Genomic DNA, 7,468 nt, shown 5'->3' with positions numbered 1-7,468 from the left:
AAGTCAGTGTGTTGATTTTGCACAGGGAGAACATGCAAACTCCCCACAGAAAGGCCCTTCCACCTGTCATATTAGTGGTACTGATGACATGGGGATGGGGACACACACCCTCAGCACCCACAGTGTCCCAGGCGGGAATCAAACCCAGGACCTTCTTGCTGTGAGGTGAAAGCGCTACCACTGTGCCCCTGTGCCCCCTTTAGAGCTTTCTTACATTTATATACAGCCCACGTAATTCTTTCATCAAACCATAACCCTAAACACGTAAAGTGCTTCACTCTCTTGAATTCTTGATTATATCATTTTAGTTTGACCTCCCCACCAATTATTTTACTTGTAAAGAACGTCTTAGTTTTATCAACTGAATGTTTAAAGCCTTATTTATATCACCTTCTCTTCTACAGTAGCTTCACAACAGCCTCCTGTAGTTTCCTTACAATGAACTCACATTTCACCCTCTTCTAAATTGCCCCATCATCCGCAAAAAGCGAATCCCCCATCCCATTCTCCATTCCCATAAATACATAATTTATCATTATGGAAAATAGCAAAGGACTTACTATGCTTTCTTGAGGTGTTCTATTTTCAATTTAAAAAAATCTGGGGGGGGGGGGGCAGCAGGGAGGGGAAATGCCAAGTACAATTGGGGAGAAAATAGGGGGGAAATCAGAGAGAGGGGAAATCCTTCTCCCCACATCATATCATATGCCTTCTCTATATCGAAAAGACTGCCACTACACTTTCTCTGTTTATCTGTGCTTTCCTAATGTCATGTTCTAGAGTAGACATACAGCTGGATCCATAGAATTTCTTCCTAAAGCCACTCGGTATCTGGATATATATCTTTTATTTTCTATACTACGCACGCTAGATTCCTAGGCTCGCCCGCTGCGTGGGCTAGTATGCTGCATACACAGCTCGGCTGCTGCGCGGCCTCACCTGCTCTATGACATCACTGATAACATCATCACGGATGACATCACTGATGACAATTAGGGCAATCACCTAATTAAAAAATCCGGCTCCGTCAGGTCACCCGCACAGCCTAGGGGCAGAAGCCATCATCTCTGTCTGGTTCCTCCAGGATTCTACCTACTTATACTGCCATCACTTATATAGCCTCAGGCTGATGACATCACTGATGACGTCATCAATGATGACATCATCACTGAAGACATCACTGATGACATCATGACTGAACTATAGCCACAGCCTTAGGGCAATCATCTTAAGGCAATTAATCTGCCTAATAAAAAAATCTGGCGCATGCCAGCTGAGCAGGCAAGGCCGCGCAGCGGGCGAGCTGCTGGCGAGGTCACATTGCGTTTCATTTTGTGTCACGAAAGTGACATCGGGACTGACTGATGATGTCATACCACTAATGATGTCATAGATATTGTGACATCATCAGCCCTCCAGAGTCTCCACAATCGAGCGCACGTAGCACGCGAGATTGCTAGTATATAATTTTGATAGATAGATAGATAGATAGATAGATGTGCTGTAAATCACAATCAAGAATGTACATGAAAATCATATTATGTTGAATTCCAATTAGCAGTGTGTCAAATCAACTTTACAAGTCTGACAATCACAAGCTTTCTGAGTATTCAAAGCAACATGAGGCGACTAACAGTAGCCTACCAGAGAGGCCTCTCTGGTGCAAAAAATGGAAAACTATTTATTGTAGAAAGGGGAACAGTTTTGAAGGTGATGACAACATTATGCCAAAGAGAACTCATTTCATCGGGTGGCAAGTTGGAGCTCATAGTTAAGATAGACACTTAACAGGATATTGCTAAACATATATATACTGTAAAATGACTGTAGAATTATTGTAAAACTGTACGTAACCTTGGAAGGCAGCTGGATTCTCGCGAGATTGTAAAAACAAAACCATTTGGCAGCGTCAGCTTAAGAATTACCACAGAATCGACCCAACACCTTTGTGACAGTCTCAACAAAAACTGACCATTTTGAGCTTCTCGAATCTTCTGCTTGGACCCCGAAGCAATAGAAAAAAAGTCATGGTGAGCTGTCTTTCACCCTTTTACCGCCTGCTGGGGAGGTTTATATTTGAAGAAAGCCAGTGGATACCTTCAACCTACATGTCTGTTGCCACATGGTAAACATGGTGCTGGACCTGTAATGTGTGGGCAGCCAGCTCATGGGAGTCATATTAGGTTTGATGATTTCCCTGCATGCTTGTAAAATATTCTGTACGCCTGATGTTCATGATCTTATTTCAAATCCACTTTCACAGAAATGGACACTGGTTGCCACAGGTCACTCGCGTCCTGGGTCACTCTTTATAACACCTCACGTCCCATGGGTCACTCTCTATAACAACTAGGGAACAGCTTGTGTCATCAGAGGCAAGTCATTAAGTCACAAAAAATTACATATACCGGTATCTGTTAAATCACCAACAGATACCTCTTAGAATTTGCTGTAACATTGCATCAGTTGCGTGCACGCTAAATCTTTTTATCATGACACTGTGACAAAAGTCATTGCATGGCATCTTATTTTTTCATAATAACGTCTTTGTATAAAAACCTAAACCAGACCATCTTGCTCCCTTTTGAAGATTTAACTCATAGCACAAAACTGCTAGACCGATGGAAACTGGCTCAACCTACACAGGCAGCGATTATGAATATGACTGGAGGTAATAGAGCAAGAAGCATGAAAGGTTAAGCATAAAGTCATCAGTGCACCACACAGAGAGTCTGTTTACAGTCCCTTAAACCCAATTGTTATGGTCTTTTTTTGCTGCACAGAAGTGGCAACTCAGCAATTACAAATGAATCTCATTTCTCCCCACACAAAAAACACAAGTATAAAAAAAGAAAGACTTCTGAATATGATTCTATGATCTGATCAGAAGACAAAAGTAAACATTTTCAAGAGCCATTTGAGCATGTTTGACTTGCCAAAATGGATGTGCTCCCTGTTTGATTGCGTTATACTAATAGAGCTCGTTTGGAGGATGTAATTAAGCGGAGTTTATAGTCTTAGATTAAAGCATCCTCTAGATCACAGGCAATGTTAATGGAGTGATGCATTTTCACTGGAAACCAGATGGGAGCACATCACAACAGAACAAAACATCATTGGCTGCAGTAATGGGCAGGGCCGTGCAATTGCGTTGCACAAGAGGAAATACAGAAAACACATTTTTAATAAATGAATGGTGAGTGAGCAAGAGAGCAGAACCTGAATGTAAAGTAACTTGGGGCAGGGGGTGGGGGCAGTGAGCAGAACCGTTGTATCAAAATAGTGATAGATAGCATTCAGGGTGGCGTACTTTTCTTTGTTTTCCAGAGCCCAGTAAATAAGGTACGTGAGAGTATGTGCCTTATGTGTGTGTTGGCTGCCCGAGAGCTCTTACTCTCTTTGTAAATGTCATCTCCACATCTTGGACGGTTCTGAAGTATTCTCACATGTTAACAACACCTCCCCTCAGGGGACGCTCTGACACTGACAGAGCTCTGACACACAGGCCTGTTTCTCCTTCTGTCTACTGTCTCCTGCAGAGCTCATACTCTCAAACTCACATATAAACCTACTTGCATGCACGTTGGGTACTCAATATGTATTGTTTTTGCTACTTTAAGTTCTTTCTCATAAGGGGAACCAAATAAATAACTAAACACTGTTTGATACAGAGAATGTATAGCAGTTCACATAGATAGAGTCTCTTGGACTCATATCTGACAATATTGTGAGATATGATTTTGTCCATCTTTATTGTAGGTAGAGAGATAACAGATAAACTCAAAATATAATTTCTTCAATATCTAATTGTGTTAACCCATTGTAAATAAAAATCATGCAAAGAACTAATGAGATGGCACCATTGTCACATCTTGGGGAAACACAAAATGCTCAGCTTTGAAAGTTTCATATGCTATTCAAACCTAAAGCTTATTTTTAAATGTCTGCAAGGCCACGCTCCTTTCTCTTTTAATGATTACGTTGTAAGACACCAGCAGACAAGTAGAATTAACACACAGGCTTCTACAAACGGAGACTGTTGTGTCCCGATGTGTAAAACCTTGTTTGAATCAGTTTTCTCTGTTAAAGGAGCAAAACTATGGAACAGTCTACCTACTGAGCTGAAAACACAACACGGTTTTAATGTTTTTAACAGGGGTATTAAGTCATGGTTAAAAGAGAAACAACTGTGTTCTCATACTTGTAGACCTCTGGTGGTACTCTGTGTATTATGTCTGTTTTGTGTGTACATCCTTGAATACCTGCTGTGAAAATCTTATGACAACTATTAATGCATCAATTGACAGATACACTAAAACATGGAGGAGCAGCCCTAAAATAAGCTCTCTTCCATGATTTGGTCAAGATATCTGGCAATTACTGTTTTTCTATCTGTTTTATTACTGTAGGCACCCTGCGTGGCAGCCTGCCGCCATCGGTGTATGAATGGGTGAATGTAGACTACCTACTGATTGTAAAGCGCTTTGGATAAAAGCGCTATATAAATGCAGGCCATTTTACCATTTTTTGATAAGAAGCGGCTGGCAACTGCGCATGCATCGGAGGAAGCATGGTGCTAGTCTACAGCTCTCCCCAGATCGGCAGAGGGTGAAGGCTGTGGAGCAGCGACCGGGGCAGCAGGGGGAAAATTGGCCAAGTACAATTGGGGAGAAAATGGGGGGAAATCAGATATACAGTATATATTTTTAATCCATCAATTTGCTGGGGACCCCTTGGAACCCCCTCAAAGACCCCTGGTGGTCCCCAGACCCCACAATGTTAACAATACGGCATCCTTTGCACTTGGTGTAGAGGGAGCCTGGAAGTTCTCACCATGAGCTCACAGCGGCTTGACTATGTCACAGCGGAGATGAATTTAAAATAAATGTGGAATCCTCAATACCAGGGTCTTCTTTGTGCCCCACAAACTCCTCAATACCAGGGTCTTCTTTGTGCCCCACACACTCCTCAATACCAGGGTCTTCTTTGTGCCCCACAAACTCCTCAATACCAGGGTCTTCTTTGTGCCCCACACACTCCTCAATACCAGGGTCTTCTTTGTGCCCCACACACTCCTCAATACCAGGGTCTTCTTTGTGCCCCACAAACTCCTCAATACCAGGGTCTCGGCAGTGCTGTCATTGCCATTTAGGGGATATTGAGATATTGAGCTTCAGCAGCAAGACAGGACTCGCATGGGCTGGGGCCACCCAAGAATGCTGAACAACCACTCCTCAATATTAACTTTTCCAGTCAGGCAAATCAGGCCTGAAATAGGGTAACAGTATATCTGCAAATAAATTGTACTATAGGGGCACGTTTATAAATACTGCACAAGGCCTCATGTTGCTTCATAACCGTCTCCCATTCATCAAATGGGACATGATATTAGTTCAGTTTGCTACCCGCTGTGATGAGATACTGGACGTTTTTGTACACGGGGAAATACATTTGGCTGGCACTGTTATCTTGCTTTTAATAAGAGCACTCTAGATAGTGCTTTAGGGGGCAGGGCCTCTCAGCGTGCATGCAGCTGCTTCACATCTGGAACTTAATATAAACATCATGGCCAATAAAATCATTCCATTTCCTTAATTACTATTCCTGTCATTTCCGCACTAAATGAAAAGTTATTAATTCGGGGCCAACACAAACATGCTTCTCCAATACAAGGAGCTACTCCTGAAGCCCCACCACCCTAACTGCAGGCCGCTGTCACTGGACTGGAAACACAAGCTCCTGCCCCACTCTGAGTGTGTGTATGTGTGGTGTGATGTGTGTGATGTGTGCGCGTGCGTGCGTGCGTGCGTGCGTGCGTGTGAGTGTATGGACTAGAGGCCAATGTACTGCAGACTTGAATGGAACACAAGATGGCGTCGTGTTTTCCGTCTCATCCAAACGCTCCCGCTGGTGCCAGTAAAGTCATGACAGGCGCACCCCATCTTCTTTCATCTCTCTCTGCTCCCTCTCTCTCTGTCCTCCTCCTCCCACTCCCTTGTTCTTTTGCTACTTCTCAGTGTGTTCAACACATGCCCTGCCACCTTTTTCTCCACCCCGTTTGTACTGTTTCCCCTCCATGCATTCTCCCACTCTCTCCTTTTTCCTCTCACAAGCTTTCCAATGATCTCTATAATGTGTGAGGGATAGGTTGCCTGTGAACAGAGGATACGGGCTGATGATAAGACCTTGGATTGCGGGGAGAGCACCTGCTTGTTAACTTGGCAAAATTATTCAAAATTGCCACTGCTATACATGTGCTGGGGGGGGGGGGGGGGGGGGAACTGGGGGCGAAATCCCAATCCTTCACAGGGTCATATGTCACCAAGCAAAATTTCAACTGAAACCAACGCTCACAGCACGTCATTATCAGTGTCCTTAGCCGTCAAAATGCTTCCCATTGATTTCAAGGCTGTTAGACGTAACTGAAGGGCACGGGTAAACAGAGCGAGCACAGAGCTATTTGGAAGGGAGTCCTTGTAAAACCCTCGTTGGGAATGCATGTTTGTGTCAGCAGCACAAACAGCAGTTTATGCGCGTTCTCATGGAGCTCGACTTCGTCTTCCCCTCCAGGCAAGAGAAGCGGCATTACTATATGGATCATGACATGTATGATTTGACACGGTACTAGCTGCTCCGACCCCCGCTGACGCACTGCGAAGAGACGGAGAGGATTTGGTGAGCAACACATATACTTACACAAAAGACCAATGTATGCACTCAGATACCACCAGTTTTGTAGTCAATGCTCTCGCTGCACCACACCCAATTAAAGTCCCAATTAAAACCCATTATGGTTTTTCCACTAGAGGCGACCACAGGCAGAGCAGCTCCACGGCCTGTACATTGCGGGCACACAGATGTCTCCTGTGTTGTCATCCAAAGGAACTCAGACTGATCCGCAAACTTTATGATCATAATTACTGATCAAAATTAAAGTGCAACGGCAGTCTGAACTCAGACGACGGCAATAAACAAAGTTTGAGCGGTTCCGGTAAGTGGGACCAAGTGGGACTATGAGTGATAAGTGTTTGTGAGATGTTCGTGCTAAGGAGCGGGACAGTTGGGAAGTGGGGAGAAGCAGTGCTCGAGCCCAGTAGACTCAGTTTTTCAAGTGTGTCCCACAGCCATTACACTACCTATTACCACTAGAGGGAGGCATTTCCCTGGTGTTTTACCAGCAATGATAACCTTGTAAAGTCAAGGTGAAAATATCAAATCATCTTAACGTCTTAGTTCTGTGATTGTGTCTGTCTTTCCCACAGCCTCGATACATCTGAATTTGACACGCAGAAGAACAACATATCTGTTGTTAAGCATCCATTCAGCGGCAGTGTCCTGGCTTTCCGCTTCTCACTTCCCATCCTCTTAACCAGTGACCTTAATGAGACAGTACACTTCTCACTTGGCCAAACAAGACACTGTTGTGGAGGGCTGTGTTAAAGAGGTGGCAAGTCAACAGCCTCAGGAC

Source organism: Poromitra crassiceps, assembly GCF_964638095.1.
Source record: "Poromitra crassiceps genome assembly, chromosome: 3".
Lineage (NCBI taxonomy): Eukaryota > Metazoa > Chordata > Actinopteri > Beryciformes > Melamphaidae > Poromitra > Poromitra crassiceps.
This window is presented reverse-complemented; position numbering follows the sequence as displayed.